The sequence below is a fragment of the Nematolebias whitei genome, chromosome 1, assembly GCF_014905685.2.
Source record: "Nematolebias whitei isolate Nwh7 chromosome 1, NemWhi1, whole genome shotgun sequence".
Classification (NCBI taxonomy): domain Eukaryota; kingdom Metazoa; phylum Chordata; class Actinopteri; order Cyprinodontiformes; family Rivulidae; genus Nematolebias; species Nematolebias whitei.
In genome coordinates, this window is record NC_056498.1 from 62,642,588 (window position 1) to 62,660,728 (window position 18,141).

An 18,141-nucleotide genomic window follows, 5' to 3' on the forward strand; every position below is an offset into this window, starting at 1 on the left:
GGGGGGGGGGGGGGGGGGGGGGGGTATGCTGAGAAAAGGGAAAGAGAAGTGGCTCCGTGTCTTCACAAAAAAGGGAGAACAGGGGAGACAAAAGAGCCAACAGGGCAGCAGTGTTAATGAGAATACGAGACAGAAGAGAAAATGAAACGAGGCGAGGGAATAAAGGAGACAGTGAAACGGAGAAGAACCAGCTTCACTGAAAATGGAGAAAAGTTCATTTTTAAGGCATCTTGAGTTTCTTTCTAAATGGCATATAGATTTATAATGTCTTGTACATAGATTTTTATAGAGCCAATACAAGAATGAAGATATAATCAATTAAAAATGACACATTTTTCTTAGTGAGTGATGAAAATACATCAAAGTTCATTAAAAAAGTTATAAAACCAACATGCCAACCTAAAGTGTAAATAAAGTTAAAACTTTCATTTATGTTGTGTTCTTGCCATCAGCAGTTATAATAACATGGTTGGTGCGATTACATACAAATTTAAAACAGGGACATAAATAGCGTTTTGTGAGAAGCATCACAATAACTTAAAACTTCTTACTTAAAGTGCTCTAATCGTGTGATGCTATGCTGCAGCAGCCTTGGAGCATAAAGAGCCTCTTGTTGTTGGTTTGTTTATTTAGACACTGTTTCTTATTGCCAGTTTATCAGTTCAAACGATGCATAAGATAATGATCCAAGCCACTTACACCCACATTGTCATTTGCCTAACATATATTAGCTTTCAGCAACTACCACATTATACTTTAGCTTAATTTGTGTAAAACTGAATAAATTATAGTACATCTTTCTAGGTTGGTTGTGGCAGTCATTTTACAACAGATTGGTTCCAAATTTATAATTTCTGAGAGATTCATTAAAAATCACATCTTACATTGTATCCATACTTCTTGTAAGCTATTTGTCAGTGCTAGTGGTATGGACTGAGGATCAGCCTCAACTACTACCTCACCAAATGTTAGCTCAGTATCTGTGAAATCGGACACATTTGTGTTGATTAGCAGTGGCAGCCATATTTAATTGAGTTGACGCTAAATGTTATTGAGCTGTAGATTTATGTTCAGTTAATTTTTGTCGGTTTTGCTAAAAATCCAATCAGTGGTCCATGAAATATTTTACTAACAGAGGTACAAGCACACAGCCAAAAGGCAAAAGGTGGTAAACATGGTAATCAGTGAAACAAACACATTTTTGACTGAATACAATAAACACTACATAAATTACTGAGAGTGCATCATTAACTTTTGTTTTAAGTCAAGACAAAAAAAGTATAATTTTCATTAATCAATGTATGGGATCAAAAGGCCATATCACTGCTAAATATAACAAAACTTGGAGGTAAAGTTGGTGGCTGAGATAAGTAAATTTCTCACTTAATTAATAGAATCACCATGCCATTTAACATTTAACATATGTTTAAGCTATAAATCCTATAGCAATAAAGTTTTTCAACTGGCAATAACCTTAATATTCTATTAAGTAAATCAGTTTCTTTTCGTGTTATTCTCTACAAAAACTAGAGTTTAATGTTTTCTTAACTTAACACTTAGCTTGATGTCAGGTTTGCATGTTTTTGAGTTTTGTTTGCGATGATGACCATATTTAAACGGACATTGGTAGAGAAAATAATTGCAGCAGTGAGGGAAAAGCCTAAACGTACATGGAAACTGTTAAGATCTGTGTATGTTGATTACCTTTTGATTGTCTTTCTATTTAAGATCTGATTCTGTTTTCCTTTTTGGTACTAATTCAGATTTTTTTTTTTTTATTTTGTTACTCGTGGTGTTATCTGACCTTTTTGTGAGGGTCATTCTACAGTTTCAGTTTAGTTTCAAGTTTAGTTTCAGATCAGTTTGTGTTTGATTCAATTTGTTTATGGTTATTGTGCGATTTACTTACTTGTGTTTTCTTTCTTTCAGTTTTTCTTCTGTGTGCCAGCATTCACTTGGTTGTTTACCCTCTCGATACCTTTCCATCAGTCAGCCACGCCCACTCTCACCTACTCCTAGGTGTCTTCCCCCCAGGGGTTCCTCATGCTGCTCATAAATTTAGGTATTTTTATAGTTTGTTCCTTCAAATCAGTCTGGCATCAACTGTCTTCCATATAATCCTGTTTGTATCTCAGATCCTGTTCAGTCTCCAGTGAGTTTCCTTATGTTATTATTTTACTATTTTTCTGCCACGCCAGCAATTTATTTTCCTAATTCTTGTAAATAAAGTTGTGTTTAAGTACCGTTGAACTCCTTGCTTCAGTCTGCACTCTAGGTCTATCTCATGGGAACAAATTAAGGTCATAAATATTTTGTACTTGTTAACCAGTTTTGTGTTCTTGTAAATCCATTTTGTAACTTGGTAAAATATGTTTGGGATTTGTGCATATGTAGATAGAGATTTGTGTTTGTTTTAAAAAGATTGGTATTTGTTAAAAAAAATCAAAACACAAGCTACAAACCTTTTGTGCAAAGATCAGTTTATGTAATGAAGATTAGTGGATGAGCTCTAATAACATAATGAGATAGTGTTGAAAACATTCTAATGCTAAGACAAGCTAAATGCTGTCAAGGTGAACTCTGGAAGCCTTTTAACTGAATATAACATCAGCTCTCTGTGTTCAGAAACCATAGTCATGTAAAACATTTAATGATTCATGTACACATAGCTACCAGCACCAATCAGATATAAAATAAGTCCAGAGACAGTGTCTCTGTCAGACATAGTTTTACAGTCAACACTGATAAAATAAATGGTTAGGGTGAAATACAGAAATATATTAGATGTTTAACACATCATGCCCTTACACAGAAAAATATTTATGACATACTTACCCCAAAACACCTGAGCTGACTATTAGTTCTGATACGAACCTCATTCAGGACAACAGGGTGAAGGAGAGCCCTCATGTACTGAAGGGAAACTCACCGCTGGATACACTATAGATTCCTGGGGGCAGTGGAAGATGGTGTGTCTGTCCATATTGTCCATTGAGGATGTAGAAGACACGTACATAATTGGCTTTATGATAACAAGTTTTCTGTTTTTTGGAGTTGGCAGGTATTTGGCATATCGACAAATTCGGAAGACGTCGGCAGCGGTTCTGGCAAATGTGAAGCTGCCAGTATGTGAAGGAATGTGCCATGCTTTGAGCACTCAGATCAGACAAAGGCTTTGTAAGCTAAGCCATAAGCTGGACACAAATTCCAAGAATCACAGGCCACTTGCAGCTCTGGAACTCGCTGGCATGAAAGAATCGACCTTGGAGAAGGCTACAAGCACAGCCCGGCGGAGTGACCACAAAAGGTGGCTGTTTGGAGCCGCCATTTGAGATGTACTAGCAGAACTATGAAGGTAGACAAAAAAAATCAAGCAGAGTCAGCTTGTTCCAAAACAAATGTTATCTGAATCTGACTTCCTCACTTGACCTTGAATAAGCCAGTTATCTCAAATTTCTCCTGGAGGTTATGCGAACAAGAAGCTCTGCTCCCCCACCTCCCCTCCGAGGACATCTGTGGACCTGTATCAGAGTTGAGCCGGCTGACAGACAATGTGCCATCTCTTATCAGGAACTTTCTGACAGTGTCCACGGACAACTCACTGTTTTTTGTCGGTCTCCTCTTGCATAATTGTATTATATCATTAGTATGTTGCTCTTTATGTGCAAGTTTTTTTTTTGGCAACTTTCACACCGTGCCCCAGCCCGGACATAGTGCGAGATGATTTTTTTTTCCACCTCCCCTCGTATTCTATTTTCCTTATCTACTTTTGTCTGTCTGAAACATGTCTCTCTTGTAAATGAGTCCTCGAGGCTCAATGAGAACTAATCTGTATAAATAAAGGTTGAATGAATGAAAAAAATCAGTTGCTAGTGAATGCAAATACAGTAGCTCTGTAAGAAATTAATTCTGCTTCTGAGGTCAAGTCTTTACATGACTGTCAGATTATTTGAGCCTATTTCAGCATATATATATCGACATTATTAATAAAAAAAATAAATAAAGTAAAACTTTTCATTATAAGCTGAGCTACCAAGCACAACTTTGGTATTATGTGACGTGAAATATTCATATTAATTTCTCTGAATTGACTTTTTTTCACTTTCTATTCATCAAAAAGGTTTGAAACATATCAGAATTTTTTTTAAATGTGTTTATGTAACCAGTTTTTTTTTCTTCTTCTGTTTCTAGATGGGGACTGGAACACGAGGAAAAAGCAATTCTAGATGACACCAAGATGATGGAGTGCCAACACACCGAGCTCTCTGTCAGGAGAAGAGTTGCCTCATCGTCAGTACTTGTGTTCAGGAACGTTCTCAGATGATGATAGAAGCATAAATATTTCAAGCTGCACAATATTGTAGTTGATTTTCACAAAAAACACCAAATCAACTTTTAATTAAAAAACTTTTTCCATAACTGATGCATCGTTATTGTCATCAATTTATTTAATGAAAACATTAACTCACTGTACAAGATCACCCTGTTTATGTTTTATAATGTTGAACCCTGAAGAAAGAACAGTGGGAGCCAGGTTTGTCAGTGTACAGCATACGCACATTATTTTATCCAGAGGTGTAAGGGGAGTGGTGGTGCAGAAGTTACAAAACGTGGGCCTGTGATCGGAAGATTGCTGGTTTGACTCCCCGGACCCTAATTTGCCCCACTTTAGGCCCTTGAGCAAGGTCTTTGTGACTCAAAGGAGCCTACCTGTATAAATAAAGGTTAATAAAATAAGACCTGTAGTGAAAGCTGGGATCTTACTTCAGCAACATCAAACCCTCTATGCTAAAATAAGAATAAGAATGTTAAAATAAGATCACCTGGACTGAGTCCAGAAATCCTCCGTGTTCGGTTAGCTGAGAACAGAACCAAGCAGTGACAAAGAAGATTCATCTTCAGTCTCATGTTAGCAGCCGTTGTTGAAAAGAGGACATTTGTTATAATTTACAGAATTACATTACAAAGGTTAAAACTGTTTGAAATATCTAGGACATGGCATAAATTAAAGTTGGTTCTCAAACATTTCACTTGGTAAAATAAATGTCAAATAAAATAAATTAAAATATGTGGGCACGCCTGTCATTGTCTTGACTATCATCATACTTTTCAAATGTAAATTCATCAAATATTCCTGATCTAATAATTTCTTTAAGCTTACAATTTTCCTCCCTCAATTTATTATATTATTTTGTAAACTTTCAGTTGTGTTCTTGCATCTGTCGTTGTTGCTCTGTTGATCATGCTCAGCAGGTGGAAGTTTTGCCACAGCCGAGGCAACACTGACGTCTGCTCCATCCTTCAGCTTTTCCTCTATCCTCTTCCTCTGCGGGCTGCAGAGCTGTCCGTACTTCTGCATGTCCCTCGTTCTCTTCTTGATCACTGACGTGTGTGAAAAGATGGAAGGAATCCAGTCAGAGGGTTGTCAGCACCTGTTTACAAATCACAAAAGTGCAATATTTTCACTAAATGTCAAAGTATTAACATATGATTAACATCAATGGTTGTGTTTGCATGAACTTGTGTTCACCTATCAGCAGCAAACCTTTTGATAACTTTTTAAATCTGCTGTTTGCATGGACGTTTTTAATCCGCTGTTTGCATGGAACCAGAGAGAAAGCAAATTAGGAGGAAAGGTTTTTAGCTTGATGTACCATTAGCATGTTTTCAACAATATCTCGTGCTCATACATTAATCTTCATTACATAAAACTGTAGCAACACAAACAGAACTAAACACCTGAATCAAAAACCACATTATTACCTTTGATCAAATGTTTGCTACAAACTCGATTGTCCTATTTCATATGGTTTTGCCCTTTAAGCCACACTATGGGTCTCACCCCGCGCGCAGCGCACCAACACAGTGTGGCTTAAAGGGCTGCACCATATTCACAGAATCTGTGATTACAATACGTAACCTGTGTTCTCCAGGGGTTGTCAACATTTCCTGGTTCTTGACCTCCACACGGCAGCATTGCTTACCACTCGAGACCATCGTTGTGGACTGCAGTGCTTTGCATGTCAGCGTAGCTAGCATGTCAAATGACTGAAAACTATCTAATGTAACCAAATGTGATTTTCTGAAATATATGCCTGGACAACGATTTTGTTTTTGTGCCACTAAACAATAAAGCAATGCTTTCCCAGAATTTACGGCTCAGTAAAAAGCCACCCCCCAACAGGCAAACCTATCTGTTCTCTGATTAGATTATTACATTTGTGACTGAAATGACATTGACCAATAAATCGAAACTCACAGGCTGAGTTTTACACGTAGTTTCTTTTGTTCATTTTATCTGTAAACAGATCTTTGCAAAAAAAGGTTTGTAACTTGTGTAACTATTTATTTTTATTTATTTTTTTAGAAAAAGGAATATTTATTGCACACACAAATTCCTATCTACACGTGCACAAATTTCAAATTTATTTTACAAGGTTACAAAATAGATTTACAAGCACACAAATCTAATTTACAAGTACAAAATATTTATCATCAAAATTTGTGCCCATTCTATCTGCACAACAATCCAAACCTCATAGAAAATGCCAGATTTGTTTTCTAACATTTTCAGGCTCGCATTGACAACATCCTAAAAGGCATTCAGTCTGATAAAATACATTTATGAGAGTTTATAAAGATTAAAATTATATAGTTAACACAGAGACAATTTGAGATCTGAACAACTAGTAAGAACTTAGTGTTGTTGTTTTTTTTGCAAATTAAAAGTATAACTATCAAACAGCTTAAAAGGAGTCACTATCTTTAAAAAATATAGCAGCTTTTTCATCAATATTTGATATCCACCCATCCCATTTATATCCAGCATTTTTGTTCTCACTTTCACATTGATAAACATTTGAGTGACAGTAGGTGTTAATTTTTTTGCCCAAGTACACTTTGAAACACAGCAGGGCCTGGGAATCAAACATTTGATCCTTCAATTTGACAAAAACTTTCACAAGTTACTGAAAATGTCCCAAATTTTTCAGCTCCTGTAAAACCAAAGATGTTGCTACACGAATTAAGAACAACAAATTCTTTATTCGTTTCAGTTCAATGACATGTTCAGTGAACGTCTGGAAACCTTGTTAAAAACACAACTGACAAAATCATCCAGATTCAAGAAACGTAACTCAGAGGCTTCTGAGTTACATTTTGTGTCTGCAACAAAATAAAAACAGACCTCTTGGGGGGGGGGGGGGGGATAAAAATATTATACAATATTTTAGCAGAGAAGTATAATTATTTCACCAAGAATACTTAAGCTGGATGCCTACGTGTGACTGTTACAAATATGTTTGTCTGATGGATTATGTCATTTGCACAAATAGCACCAGAGACAAAATGTATTTTTCATTCCATGACTACAGGCCAAGACTATACTATTCTACCTCTGAGATTTCTAGCTAATGACTTATGATTGTAGAATGCACAATCATTGGAATGTACAGAACCTCAACAAAAAGAAGTCTATAAATACACAAAAGGAAAGTCCTTTGAGGACAAAATTAATAACAAAGTTACTATTGAGCATAAAACACTTGACTGTCAATAGGAACTTTCACTAAACAGTTTTGTGAAATGGCTGCAAAGACAGTTTGTCTTTAAGGTCTTTCTGACTGTTCACATTTGACTAATGGAGACGGCCGTAATTAAGCCTTAACATTAACTATCAGAAATAAACCAAGCTTTGTGGAACTACAAGATGTGTGAAAGAGAACTTAGCTGCAATGATGCAAAGCACTGTACATCAAATGGGGTGACTGAGATCTAGTCAGCTTATCTTTTCATGTCAACCATTACAGCTCTGGTACCACATTATGTGGTGGAATAAAGGCGTATCAGAATTAGACTGGCTTCAATCTCAATATGCTGCTTTCTTCCATTCAGAAATAACACAGATATAGCCAGAAGGCGCCCATAGGTCCAACTTGAAGGGTTTTGTGTAAGTGCATAAACCAACAAAGGACATGTGTTTATGATCAAAAAAATATCTTCTACTTGCCCCATTAACAGATGAGGACTTGAGAGCAATGAACAACATGGTTCCCAGTTAATTTAGTACAATTATGTGTTTGTTTACATCACATGATTAGATCAGATTCAACTCTGTTATTGCAATGTCACAGGTCCAAGGCAACCAAAGGTGAATTGCCTCAAACAGAAGTGCGTAATAAGCAGTAAAGTAATCTTTAACCTTGTGATGCGAAAAATATGCAAGTTTATGACTATATAAATCTCTATTGCTACAGTTACGTACAGCAGTGAACAGTTTAAGACGTTCTGAAAGAATATGTATGTAAGGAGAATTACTGATAGTATATAAAGAATAGAAAAATATATCCATCCATTATTTTTTACCCATGTCTTCCTTTCCAGGTCACAGGGTTCACTGGTGCCCATGTCCAGCCATCACTGTGTGAGAGGCGGGGGACATCTGTAGAAGGAGGTGAGGACTGAGCTTCCCAGACCAGCTCGTCTCAGCCGCCTGAGGAAGTAGAGTCTCTGATGAGCTTCTTGATCAGGCTGGTGGTGTTGTTGCCCCAGCTGAGGTTGTCATTCAGGTGAACATGCATGCTATTTAGCCTAACATGCATGTTTTTGGTCTGTGGGAGGAAATCAAAACACCCAGGAAAAAAATCATGTATGCACGAAGAGAACATGCAAACTCCACTTAGAAAGGTCCCAGAAAGGATTTGAACTGGCGACCTTCTGCTGAGAGGCAACAGCTTTACCAACTGATCCACCGTGCCACCCTAGAAAAACATATGGTTGTGTAAGCTGATCAAAAAGAGAGAGCATTTAATGTACAATGATGTCAAAAGTGCAAAGAGAATAACCTTCACATCAATGTGAAGAAGACAAAGGAGATGATTGTGGACTTCAGAAGGAACAAATGCACCTACACCTCCCTGAACATAAGAGGATCTGCAGTGGAAGTGGTCTCCAGCTACAAGTACTTGGGTGTGCACCTGAACAACAACCTCAGCTGGAGCAACAACACCACCAGCCTGATCAAGAACGCTCATCAGAGACTCTACTTCCTCAGACGGCTGAGGCGAGCTGGTCAGGGAAGCTCAGTCCTCACCTCCTTCTACAGGTGTGCAGTGAAGAGCATCTTGTGCTCCAGCATCAACGTGTGGTGTGGAGGCTGCACAGCTGCAGAAAGAAAAGCTTTGCAGAGAGTGGTGAAGGCTGCACAGAAGTCTGTTGGAGTCGGTCTCCTCACCATCACAGACATCTACATCTCCAGATGCAGGAAGAGGGCCACCTGCAACATGAAGGACCCCACTCACCCAGCACACACTTTTTGCCCCACTCCCCTCAGGCAGGAGGTTAAGGAGCATTAAGTGTAGAACCACTAGACTGAGGAACAGCTTCTACCCTGAGGCTGTTAGACTCATGAATCTCTAACCAGAATAATCACTGTGAAAAATCACATCATGTTGCTGCTGATCTGTTTCATGTTGCTGCTGATCTGTTTCATGTTGCTGTGTTCATGCGTGCTCATCTGCTTACAGAGACTCATGTTCGCTGTTAGGCGTAATGTTTTTATGCTACTAGTGCTTAGTGTATTATTTAGCTGATGTTTTTCTTAGTTCATATCTTAGATGTTATTACTGTTTTTCTTTTACATTTTATTGTTGGATGTAACTGGAACCCTGTGTACATAATTTCATTCCACCACATGTACCACATGGGGTGCAAATGACAAATAAAGAACCTTGAATCCTTAAATCCTTGAAAAGTCATCGGTGGAAGAGCATATACAGATGTTAATTATCCAATAAGTTAACTCAAGCAGATGTTATAATAATTACCGTCCAGAGGACCTGGCTTAGCTTTGTTGGACAGATGTTTTAATCTTACAGAGTTAGGTGCAAGTGGAAGCAAACCAGTTTTTCAACAAAAATGGTAATTAATAGATTTATACAAAACAATTGGATGTTAATGCATTCTGATTATATGTCCATGATGCATGGCTGAACTTCCTCTTGTTTAACTGTGCACTCAAAAGCTAATTTTAAAACAACAACTCATGCGAGAAAGGCTTTTGCTGAAGAAGTGTAACTAGATTTCCACTTTAATTAGAGTTCCAGCTCAGTCGAACCATTTTTTAACCGCAGTCTGAAAGTTTTTCCTCTCATTCCTATTAGAGGATATTGTATCTAACAAAGCACCTAACACCTTCATCTTTTGAATGGGATAACTTCAAACACATCATTTAAAAAACTGGCAAGACAAATTATTCTACCTCCGAACTCATGAGAATAAAATCAGTTTAAGTATTGGTGTGTGCTTGACAAACAAAACCAAATCGTGGTGGATCCAGATTCCAACTTAACGTTCAAAGATCTGCTGTTAAGATGTTGTCAGAGATGCCACAGAACATCTTGAGCCAAGGCAGTTTATGCCTCTGTAGGTCAAAGCTATTTTGAGAACACAAAGAAAACCATTAGGTAAGTGATTTGTTTTTAACACGTGTTTTGTGTAAATGTGCTTTTAAATATTTAACTTTTAAGGAAGTTTAATTATTTCAGAAAGTTCTGTTTTCCATTTTACATGGGCAACCTGAAGCTGAAAATGAAACATTTTCTTCCCCCCCCCCCCCCCTTTGAGAAGCATGCAAGAGCTCCAGCCAGTGCAGTAATCTGCTGACGGCTGCCTTATTGATTTAATTGTCTGCTTTCCTCCCAGCTCCACTGTCTCACAGACCGATGATGGGCTACTCACTGCACTCACAGCATGGACCAAAATCCAACCTGCCAAAAACAACAACCCCCCTTCAGTCACTACACCAGCTTAATCTCTCTGTGCTTAATGAGTGGAACAGCACCGGGTTGACAAGTACAAAAATCCTCCCCCCTCCAATTTCTGCAATCCCTTCTCAACTACTCTGTTTATTGACCTGCCAAAGGCTGTGATGGGAGTGTCCAGATTTATGTAAAAAGTCCTCACTACTTGCAGATGACTGTCAGCTTAGTCATTTATTACAGTTGGATCCCCGAGGACAACTTGAGCCTCTAGGCCACTGTAAAGATTTAAAAGTGGTCACACTCAATTGGAACAGAGACTCGAAGAAGTGAAAATGTGCAAAAAGGAAAACAGCAAATGTTGCACAAAACACTGAAGGAAAATGTTGGGCAGAAATAACACTGCTCCATTTTCTTCCTAAAAATGTGCTAGTCTCTGTTGAGTTTTTTTTTTCTTTCCTGCAAGTCTCAAAGGTGAAGGGAGTGTGCACTGTCAAATGATTTTCTCAGATCCACAAAAGATCCCCAGGTGAAAGAGAAATGTTTGCATTAGCATTTGAAACAGCAAAAGCAGTAAACATTCATTTTTTATCCTTTATCTAAATTATTCATGAGGATTTTCCCACTGTATGCAGCAAACACATAGGGATCAGAGCAAGCATGATAACTGCATATAGTTACGAACATGAATAAACAAGGAGTTCATCTCTTCCCAAATGCACCTGCTAAAAAAAATACAACAAAAAATAAACCACAACGTTTTGGTGAATAATGCATAAAGCCTAAAAAACGCTGGACTGCCTGAACTTGCAGTTTGCATTAAAGTTTTGGAACATATTGATAATATTTTATGACAATACAACAGATTTTTATTCATGCTATGGGGTGGCCCAAATGATAAGAATATCACCTTTGGTCCACCACTTTAGTGAAAACTATATACTATATATACTTATTCATTCAAATTCATCCTGCTGCACCATCATATTCTACCATGTTGTTGCTCAATATCTCTCTTTAGGACATTCTAAATATTATAATTACTTTTTCACTTTTTGGTACTTTTTTGGGTGCACGCTTTTAGTATTTCTTGCTGGTTTGTTCTTTGATTTTTTTTTTAGCAAGTCAAATCAGTTCTCATCCTACGCATTTCATTGTACTGTTAACCCTGTGTTAACCTTGCATATGACAAATAAACACAACTTGACTTGTATAATGATTTGAAACTTTTCATGATTTCTAAAATTGCACACTATTTGAAAAAAGTTTCATCCAACAATACTGAGAACTACTGTATATCCTTACCTACTAAGTCATGGTTCCCAATAGGTCTCTCTTGTAAATGCGTCCCCATGACTCAATGAGAGTAACATCTATGGGTGTTTTCACACCTGATAGTCTGGTAGTCTCGGTTTGTTTGGGGACCAAAATTCCAAACATTTTTTTACATTTTCAGCTGGTGCGGTTTGCACTGAGTCAGTCGAGCCAAGAGTTCACTCAGAGTTCACTTTTTTGGTCCGCATCAGAGTTTGATTGCGCATTCACACCTCCCCAAATGAACACGACTTTCTAGGCAAATGGACTAGAGTTTGATTAAAGCGGATTAAACAGGGCTGATGTGAACGCACCCTATAACAGGCGTCTGCTACCTGCAACTCTGGAGCCACCTGCGGCTCTTTGGTCCCTCTGCAGTGGCTCTTTACAGCTTTGACCAAAACTGACATAAAACTGAACTTTATTGGTTATAAAACAAGAGAAAAAGGATTAGTTCAAACATTTTCCTGTCATTTCTTTTGCAAATATGTGAACACTGGAGTACAAGGAGTAAAACACTTGAACTTGATTATTTATTTATTTTTATGATGAACTGTCTGCATAGTTTATATATTTTTTAAATTAAAATAAAATGGTAAAAACTGATGTTTTTTCTCTTCTTTACAAGAATGTTGTTTTACTTTAATAAATGTTAAAAATGTGATTTTTTTTTTTTTTTTGGCTTTATAAAGTCACCCTGACTAGACACAAAAGCCCCCTCCAGCAAACTTAAAGTGGCCCATGGTCCACCAGTTGATAGCCACAGTTTCAGCAGGTTGTTGTGGCTCTGGACACGTTTAATTTAGTGAAAAAAGGTGTAAAAATGGCTTTTTTGATCGTAAAGGTTGCAGACCCCTGCTCTGTCATTAAGGGTTGAATGAATGGAGAAAAAAAAAACAACAACTTGATATTCCAGTTTCAAATAAATGATTTCTGCAATGAAATAAATAAATAAATCACAATTTGCCACAGACACCCAAGTTCTTATCAAATTTAACAGTAATATATTGCACTGATTTTTAAACCTTAACTTTAAAACTAAATCATGAGGTAAAAAATACAGAAATGTTTGCTTCATTAGAATTTGGTGTTGCTTCCAATGACGACTGTTGGTCTCAATATGGTTGGTGTTAATAAAAATGAATGGATGACAATAATCAGCTTTAAGGAACTGTACACCCTGTTGAAGACCGATGCCGGTCATTCTCAGGCCATTACATTAAAGTGTTTTTGGTTGTTTGTTTCTTTTTTCCAGCAAAAACAGGTCCCAATCTATTGACTCCTGCTTTATTTTAGCTGGCTTTTCATTACATTGCACTCATTTGAATTGCACCAATAGCAATAATAACACTGCACCATTAATCACTATTAGTGTCTCTGGAAATCTGACTTTACTATCTGCAAAGAGCCCCTCATTGGAGACAGCAATACTTTTATTTAACTTGTTTTCATTACAGACCACCGGCATGTAAACAAATAATCAATGCAATAAAGAAATGGTACATAACCCTTAATTTCCCTGTTGGCTGCAGATGATTACTGGGCAACTATTAATCATAGTGTGTAAACACAGACAAATTGGGAGTTTTAGTGTTTCTCTTGAACAAAAGACTAAACTCATTCGGTCATAATCCAGCTGTACAGCAAAGAATGGCTCTTTACCCATGTGTTCTTACTCCTTCCTATTTCTTTATAAGCATTTATGCAATAGAATTTAAACTTTGTGAAATGATTGTTGGGAACATTAGGAACTAAAATTCTTCTAAGTAAAGTTGTCTGTATGATATGTCCTGCAGGCCGTTATGAAGAAACATAAATTCTACACTGTATGTGATAATAAAAACAATTTCTCAGTGTCTCTGTCTGCTTATTCTCCGGGTGTCTTCTTTCCTGTTGTGGCAGGTCTCTCCTTTGTGGTCCCCTTTTGTTTGATGAGTTTTCAGTTTAATTGGTTGTTCATAAATCTATTTGCATACGCACTGTGTGTCCAGCTCTCCTGAGACCACAGTCAAACACAGCTAAAATGACTTTAGGGGACATAGCTCAGCATGCTTTTGTTGGCAGATGGAAGGAGAAATTACAGCTGTTTTTACAAGTTCTTCCTCTTATTCGTATTCTTAATCTATCTGTGGTGACTTTGGCAGCTGTTTTATAAAAAGCTTTTTATCATTCAAACCATAAAATGTCCCAATGGTAAGTTGCACATGCACCCACTTGTGCACAGCAAGTGTCATCAGCAAAGTTATGTGGAAAATAGATACCAAATCAATTTCTTTGTTGTATACCCCAAGTTTAAGCAAAATTTGTAGGTTCTATGAATTATTTTTTTTTTTTTTTTTTTTGGGGGGTGGGGTTTTTTGCTGGTTTGCCAGAATCTCCTCGGAACCAATTGAGCGTCTCTATCCAAGGCCCCACTAAATTCTCCCCACATCTGAGCTTCTGCCTCAGCAACAGCCAAGTTTTTTCAGTGATAATAAACCTCACTGTCTATTTACAAAAATAATACATACAGATGATGTTACTGCTACAGCATTTCAGGTGAGTAACTTTTGATCTTCCGTCAGAGCTTGTACCGTACTAGAGTACTGTAATGCATTAGTTCCTTATAATCCTGTGTATTTAACCTTTCAGGTCATATTAGCATGGATGAAGGTGCATTGCTGGTACATGGCTATTCTGTATTTCACTTACTTCTTAGGTTAATGTAACTTTATCAGAAATGGTTTTGTGAAACCTCAAACGTTCATATTTTTTTAACAGATGTGGGAAAATAAGTAACATTTATAACAACATATTTCACTAATGGCATCTTAAGACTGTTTTATCTTTGTTGCGTCTTTTTCTTCTTCTTCTTCTTTCGGCTTTTCCCTCTTCAGGGGTCTCCACAGTGAGTCATCCTCATCCATCTTACTCTGTCCTCTGCATCCTCTGTCCTCACTCCAACTACCTCCACGTCCTCTCTAACTGCATCCATATATCTCTTCTTTGGATAAACTCCTTTATGTTTCAATTATGATCAAACCCTCTGGCCAGTTGCACTTCACTTGTTCCAGGTGAAACAGCAAAGTCAGAATGTCTTGATGACATTTTTATGCTTGATGCTATTTATTATGGACCTGCAGGCTGCTGAAGCATGCTTCAGTGCTGTTTGTACATAAAATATAACAGTTTTGAAGGTATTTTATTTAATTATTTTTTGCTTGATAAGGGTTAATGAGATCTTGTCATAAATTTTGGAAGTGTTCTCTCAGACATGAAGTGATGATTATTTATTATGTAAAATGATAGCGTTGGATAAAGTTTGTAATTTGTAAACAGATAACTGGTGAAGTGGAGTGTTCATGGTCTGCCTGTGGTGAAGCATCTACTTTTTGAAGTAGCTATGACTATGAAAAACACATATAAGAAAATGCAAAAGAGGTTAGTAGCAATGCATAATATAGCTACATTATGAATATTTACAGATAGAGACCGACTGCATAGGTGCATTATGCATTGCTACCAAAAAACTAATAAAAACATGTTTGAATTAGAAACAAATGGCTAAACATTACAAATAATAAGTTCAAATTCAGACAATGAATCCATCAAATAAACATCTGGTGTGATCACATTCCCCATATTGTTTATTTTAACCTTGTGGGAGAACCTACTTTGTTCTGTCGGTTTAGACTGTCACACTTCCGCCTATCCTTTTTGTTGCTGTTGTCATTTCAGACTAACAGGATCAAGCAAACAAATAACCATCTGTTCATGTTCTTCTAGTCACTGAAGTCATTGTAAATGACAGGGGTTTGCATGTCTACAGTATGCTTAGGTATTTGTCAACTGGCAAGAAGCAGAGTCAAGGTATTGTCTGATGGATAATGAAGGTATCACATGTTATGTAATGGATCTAGAACATCTGCTTGTCTGAAACTTTTTCAAACTATTCTAATTAGTGTAAATAAAGAGAGAAGAAAAAAATCTTAAAGGATGTCTCCACGGTAATATTTAGTTTACCATATGGTTGAATGTTTCAGTTCAACACCATATGGGTGTGCACCTGAATGACAACCTCAGCTGGGGCAGCAGCACTATCAGCCTGATCAAGAAAGCTCATCAGAGACTCTACTTCCTCAGGCGGCTGAGGCACAGTGGACTGGGAAGCTCAGTCCTCACCTCTTTCTACAGGTGCACAGTGGAGAACATCCTGTGCTCCAGCATCAACGTGTGGGATGGAGGCTGCACAGCTGCAGAAAGAAAAGCTTTGCAGAGAGTGGTGAAGGCTGCACAGAAGTCTGTTGGAGTCAGCCTCCCCATCATCACAGACATCTACACCTCCAGATGATGAAGAGGGCCACCTGTATCATGAAGGACCCCACTCACCCAGCATACGCACTGTTTGCCCCGCTCCCCTCAGGCAGGAGGTTAAGTGTAGAACCACTATCCTGATGCATGCTCATTAATCTAGGTAGAAACATCTAAAAAAGTTAAGTATGGTCCTCTGGACAGGTAAAAAAAAAAACACTTTTATAACCATTAGAGTGAGGAACAGCTTCTATCCTGAGGCTCTTAGACTCATGAATCTCTAACCAGGATAATCACTGTGAAAAAAATCACATCATGTTGCTGCTGATCTGTTTCATGTTGCTGTGTTCCTACTAGGAATGCGCAATATAAAAGGTACAAGGTAGAAACAATAGAAATTTAGCCTACGATAGAGATCTGACTTCTACTGGCTAACCGCAGTAATGCTGTGTCTGATGTAAAATCAGAGTTGTCAGTTTAATTGTTTCTTTTTTTTAGTTGGAAACTGTGCGCAAGTGGTGTTAAAGTCTTTTCTTCGAGAGCTAAGTAGCGAAGCTACAAGCTGACTACAGCCAGCTTACCGTAGTGTTGCCATATTCGGACGCATGCGCAAAACGCTGTGTTCCGTCAAAAGTTGTTTTTTTTTTTCCGTAGAAAGTTTTGTTGTTTTTTTCCATGGAAAGTTAAAGTCAGCGTTGGTCAGCTTTAGAGAAACCTGCTCTCTGATCTGTAAAAGAATGCTGTGTTGTGTGTTTTTACTGCAAGACCCTCTGGTCAAAGCCACAGACTCATTATGTGTCAGCTCTCCATTAAAGCAGAAGCAAACGCCCACTAGAGGTTTGGAGGGTGAAGTGTTTCAGTGTAAAATGCTGCTCTGTTGCTTTTCATTTCTTAAATCCCGCACACACTTATGATGTTTACGGGTCAGTTGTGACCCGTCTTAAATCAGCCAAAAAATGCCCTCAAAACAGTGTTTTTTTTAAGAAGTATTAGAACACATCTCTAAAATAAATTTGTCTTATTATTTTGTTATTTTAATATTATTAACCATAGTAACATTTATAGTGTTAAGGGTAAGTTTTGACCCATGTATATTTACGTCAAAAAAAGGAAGAAACATTTCTTTTCAAACATTGAACTTTAATACCAATATAAAATAAAAAGCAGAACAAGTAATAATACAAAATACAGATTGAGAAAGACAAGAAAAAATCAAAATGAAATAAATACTCTTCTAGTTACAAACATGCTCTTTCTAGTTTCTTTCTGTCTTTCATGCATGCGTATGAACTTGCGTATGAACTTGCGTTGTGTTCAGATGCACGTGTTGCAAAAAGTGGCAGTTTTCGTATGTTCTTTGCATATGTATTTTCTGCAGTCAAGGGACAATGTGTTTGTTTTCCGGTCTTTATTGCTTGGGCACACCTGACACCTCTTTCGTTTTGAAGCAGGTGGAGTTGTGGGTGTGGTCGATGTTGAAACCCGGCTGCCTGAAGGGCATGTTGTCACTGATGCACTTTGTGCAGCTGATTATGTGGTTGGAGTGGTGCTCCGGAGCTGTCTGACAACGTTCGCAGTGGCTGGGTCTCGGGGTATCCGTTCCCTTCTCTCAATGTATGGCTTGATCAACAAATTTCCTAGCTCCTGAAGGAACAATCTCCACTTGTGGTTTTTTTTTGGCGTTCCACCCCAAGTCAATCTGGGTCCACAAGACAAATGCATTGTATGCAGACACATCTAGGATGTGGTAAAATACAACCATTGGCCATCTCCTGGTCAT